This window comes from Pinus tabuliformis, chromosome J, assembly GCF_031772625.1.
Source record: "Pinus tabuliformis cultivar Carrire ecotype Pingquan chromosome J, CPIR1, whole genome shotgun sequence".
In the NCBI taxonomy this organism is placed as follows: Eukaryota; Viridiplantae; Streptophyta; class Pinopsida; order Pinales; family Pinaceae; genus Pinus; species Pinus tabuliformis.
The window spans coordinates 1,047,811,273-1,047,816,965 of NC_142295.1; the positions used below are offsets into that span (position 1 = coordinate 1,047,811,273).

The 5,693-nt window shown below is 30.5% G+C and overlaps 1 long non-coding RNA gene across 1 annotated transcript; it reads right to left on the reverse strand.

Moving 5' to 3' along the window:
* Positions 1 to 249: 249 nt before the first annotated feature.
* On the reverse strand, positions 250 to 1,036 carry LOC149230504 (uncharacterized). Its single transcript, XR_016247377.1, has 3 exons — positions 905 to 1,036; positions 693 to 757; positions 250 to 550 (listed from the first exon to the last, which is right to left on the reverse strand). It is a non-coding gene; the product is annotated as an uncharacterized LOC149230504 (long non-coding RNA).
* Between the last annotated feature and the right edge of the window lie 4,657 nt (positions 1,037 to 5,693).

The following is a 5,693-nucleotide window of genomic DNA, read 5'->3' on the forward strand; positions in this document are numbered from 1 at the left end:
AACCCTATATCAGAATAGCTCAACTCTGTAAATATGGAAATAATAATAAACCTTATCACTGTAAGCGAGCTTAAAGGCATATTACTGTAAGCAAGAATAATGGCGTAAACAGCAGAAGACGACCATTAATAACAAACTCGACCGACTGTAGAAATATAATTATCGTATTCACAGAAGGAGAAAGAAAGCATATTAACATTAAACTATATGAATAACCCTTAATATGTACAGTGAAGCAATGTAGTTTAAATGTCCAGAGGACTAATAATACCATACAGTTCTTCAAAGATAAAGACGACAATCTGAGCGTATCTATTAAACATTTTTAAAACACGAGAAACAAAAGGGGCAAGCGTTCAGCCTTCAAACTTAACCAGTTCAGGCATGGAGGCCGAGAACCCATTAACAAATGTACATATTACAACCGGCCATATAATGCCAGCAATCGCATTAATCATTAGCCTAAATAAATCAAAACGATGTACAGGTCCCGGCATGGAATGGACGACCGCAAATCATAACCCAGGGGTTTGGATTGATTGCAGAAACCCTGAGACAAGTAAAAATGGGCGCCATGAGGAACTCCTCTGGCCAAAAAAAAAAAATGCTATACAACTCTCATAGGTATAAAACCCTTTTGCTATACAGGGTAAATCTCAGGCTCCGCATCCGGACGAGAGATGAATACATACCTGAGAGCGCAATGAGGCGGCATGGTCATTCCACGAGCAGTAGGAAGGCCATTGCTGCAACCCGTCTGTACACCAGCGAAAACACCCGGAGTTAGTCCATGAGCATAGCAACCAAACAGACAAATCCTGAGAGAAATAAACGCACAATATATATATCTGAGCAATAGAAGAGTAAGCGGGTAAGCATGGCCGGCAACAGTTATGGATTATACCTGAACCACAGCGATGCAGAACCTATCAATCGGTGCAGAGGAGGAACCAGTCGAGCTGTGGAGTATTCGGCATCACCAGACAAGTCTCACATACGCAAATGAACCAAAACAAGTGACCCGGTGGAATATGAATCAACCCTTCAAACCCTTGGACGAGCCTGAGCCCTTAGATGTGGGTAACAAATCCCCACCGTTGATTCAAGCGGGAGTCTGGGCGCGAAAATCTATAGCGTGTCAACCGAGGAGTCACATGGCTTCACGGCTGTGCCAGGCCACCTGGCAAGGGTTGGTGAAAGCCATTTAAATTTCCGTCAACCACCTGGCGTCGGAGCAGGTCAGGGCAAACTATCCGGTGGATGAACCGACCCTTTGACCTTTACATTAATTCCCAAAAGCCACCAAAGCGTAAACCGTATAGTGTTATGTCAAAGGTTGGGCATGCTTGTTGCTAAGTGTTTTGCATATATAGTAGGACGTATAATAATCAAGAAACGATACCCTTTACATATGTGTATTCATGTTCGAATAGAAGGGTGGGGTAAGGTTTTAACAAGCCATTTTTTTTTTTTTTTTTACATATTTATTGTTGGGATCGTGACAGCTACCTATAGATCAAGGTTTTTACATCATAGCAACATGCCAAATGACATAAAGTTATTTACTATATCAAATTATATATATATATATATATATATATATATATATTTTATATGTTTCAATCTTTCATATACTCGTTTAAGGCAGCATTAAAATTCATCCTTTTCATATCAGTGGCATTGAATCTGATGTTTTTAATTAATTTTTATATGCATTCAGTTCTAGATATTAAAATCATTTAGAATATAATTAATGATAATATTATATATTAATTTTGTATTTATATTTAAATACAGTTAGTCTTATTTTTTTGAAATTTCAAAAAGAATGGGTGAGAGAAACTTTGTTTTAATATATAAATTAATATTTTTAAAATGAAGAAGGTATGTAGAAATAAGATGATGGAGACTTTTGTTAAGAAAGTAGGTAAAACAGTGGAAAAATGATGTTTATTACCTTTTAATATTAATTAGATTTGTTTTTAATAAATAAAATAAAGTGGATAAATACTTTGTTAAAAACTCGGTAAAACAATGGAAAAATAGTGTTGATTATTTTTAATATTAAAGAGGTTTGATTTTAGTGAATAAAATAAAATGGATAAATACTTTGTTAAGAAAGTAGGTAAAGCAATGGAAAAATGATGTTCATTATCTTTTAATATTAACTAGGTTTGTTTTTAATAAATAAAATAAAGTGGATAAATATTTTTTATATTTGAAAATTTTGTTTTTAATAAATAAAATAAAGTGCATTAATATTTTTTATATGTGAAAAGTTGTTAGTATAAAATTATTGTTATTATTATTATTATTATTTATTTTTTTAATTTTTTTTCTTCTTGTTATAAAATATTGTCAGGTTAGTTTAATTTAAATATAGTATTTAACATCTTTTTAATTAATTTAAATATAGTATTTAGCATGGTTTTATTTGTAATTTTGGTAAGTATTGGTAAGTCTATGGTGGCTACTCTTCATGCTATACTATAAGTAATAATAAGAAGCCTACATTTTCTCATCTTGAACACTTTGTATGTGTATATTTCAAAAATTGAATCATGAATTTAAATTCTATAGATGTACATTTAGTGTCAATGAATAGAATGGTGTAAGAGATTGTGTAGATTTTGTATTTACATTTAAAATTATAGGCTATGAAATATTTTTGGATTGGCCCAATTTTATCCTTTGAAATTTAATGAGTTGTTGTAAGACCAAATTTTATAAAACTTAAATAATATTTATTTTTGGATTTGTATAATTTTATTCTTATAAATTTAATGAGTTGTTGTAAGACAAAATTTTATAAAATTTAAATAATATTTATGGTATCTAAAGTGATGAAAATAAGTTTCTATATTTTCTTTAGTATTATAATAAGATTTCAAAGCAGTAATTCTTTTTTTCCAACACAATGGTCCCTCAAATTGATACCTTCATGTACTTGTAAGATTACACCTCTTCAAGTGTGTTATCACCATGTAAAATAAGAATAAAAGTAGACAATATCATCAACATGTACAATGAAAACAATACCTTTCACCATACTAATACATCTTTAATGTTCTAAACATTATTCAATTTTTTTAACTTGATTGAGAAAATGTTTGATATGAGTCACGAAAGATGTTCTAAACATTATTCAATTTTATTAACTCCATTGAGAAAATGTTTGGTATGAGTCACAAAGGTCAACCCCTAAGTTTCAAGTTTTAAGGTTTTGTATACTAATGTATTTAGTTTTTCCCATTAATTAGAGATACTTGAAATCATATTTTATATCTTCACTACATAAACATTTGTTGTTGAGTGGCTTCGATGCCTTCATAAACTTAGATGTTTTTTTTGTTAACTTAGGAGTTTAAATAGCTTAGGTTGACATTAGTCAAATATTTTTCTTTTTTAAGGATGAAGTTAATTAAAAAAACTTAGGTTTTTTTTTCTTATTTTTTCATATCTAAGTTAAAAGGCATCTCTATATTTTTATTACATATTAACTTAATTTTATTTTATTAAAATATTATAGTATTTGATTTCACAATTTCTATTAGTCCAATTGTATTAACCAATATTAGCTTTATTTTCTTTTATTAAATATTATAAAATTCGATTTCACTATTTCTATTAATCCAATTGTATTACCCACTAAAATGTTACCACCATCTTAAAAATGAAGGAGAATACATAATTTATAATCCCTTCGTGAATAATCTCTTTACCCAGTTGGTAAGACCTCCAATTTCTATCTCTGCCTTGGGAAATTCTCAAATAATTCCTTTGGGTCTACACCATAATAGGAATTAACATCAACAAGGAATAGGGAAGGGAGAAAATATCCTTAATATCCTTGGAAATTTTATTATAATTTCACTTTTGTTAATTGTGGCATATGGGTTGATTGGAAGCAAGAAAAAGATACATGTATGCAATAAGGATTAACTTTAAATATTGTATTGTTTAAAGACTAATACTCTTTATGTGTAAATGTGAAATCTTTCTACCAGGAAAACCTTAAAGAAATAAGATAAATTGGTGCAATTCTTTGGAAAATTTCCTCTCCACCTTCAAAAAGGGAATGTTTTTTGATTTCTTGATAATATCGCTAAAAACAGATATCTTCAACAAGGATATTGTGTTTATCCATGGTATCCTTAGAATGGGAAAAAGTTGGATTTTTTCCTTTATCTTGTTTAGTATAATTAAACCTTGATATCAAATCATACATTATTTCTATGTCAATCTCCAACTTGCCAAATGTAGCTTCTATTTACAAGGGGTCAAACAAAATGGCTATATATTCTCATTTCAAAGGATTTTATTGTCTATACTAGGTTCTTCTAGAAGAATGGTTTTTCTACTTAAGTGCTCATGTTGACCTAGAGAGAGAAGCTGCTTCATTGTATTAGTGACAATGTATCTCTCGGTATTCAATACCATACTCTTAAATATCGCCATATCCAAGAAAATAATTTTCATGTGTAACATTCTTATCTGAATTAAATTACTAAACCCTTTAAATGATTGGAATATATATGATACGTTATTTTGTTAATTTTGATTATATTAAATCTCTTTCATCTCCTCCAGGAGGAAGAACACTTACTCCCAAAGTTCCCTCACATCATCTTTCATCTCCTCCTTGAGGAATAAAACTTACTCCCAAAGTTTCCTCACATCATGCTTCAAAATATGTTATATTCTAGTAGGAAAATCAAATTTTGTAGAGTTTCCAAGTGAGAGATTTCTCCCATGATACCATTATGTATTCTCACCATGAGTATGGAAGTATTATATTCAATATGAACGAGGATCCATTCCAAGGTTAGAATGATGGGGTAATAATTAGTTAATTCTCTATATAATACTAAGATCATATACCAAAGTGAGAATTGAAGTTGAATTCCATTCCCTTCCGTTATGACGGCATATGATCAATGTCATATATTAAGGATAAAACATTTTCCAACAAATATGACATTTGAGGTGTTTTCCGCGAATGTTTCCCATGGCAAGGAGGAGTTATGTGTTTAAAAGACACCCATAAGAGATCTCAAGTCTCACGTTACCTTATATAGGGCAAGATAGAAATGTCCTATAACCAAGGGGATAATTGATTGGTGTTTTCAAAGCTTCTTCCCCACCATTTCTTAACAATAGGTAAATCTTATTTACAATTGATGCTCTTCGACAATAGGTTAGCGTTCTTTTAGAATGATGTTATTCCACTTCAAGGAGTTTTCCCTCATAATTCTAAGAGTACATCTTGAAAGTGATTGCAATCACTTAAAAAAATGTTTAAGAGAGGAGATAATAATTCACAATAGAATTACAAACACAACCACACAAAACCTTCACATTGGGTGCCTTTATCCTTCACAATATGACATAGATTTTTAAGATGAATATGTGAAACATTTATAGCTAATTGTAAAACTAACTATTAGCATACAAACTAACAAATGGAACATAGAAATTTGTAGGAAAATCACAACCCACTCAATTATATTCATATATATGATACAAATATATCGTACATGGATGCAACGACCTCTTAAGTTATATTTTCTCTCATATGGATGCCTTATCAAGAGATAAAATAGAATAAGGAAAAAAATAAAAACAAACTTAAGATAAAAATAATATCCTATAGTGTGAACATAGGTGGTGAAGGACTTAATGATTGTAGGGAG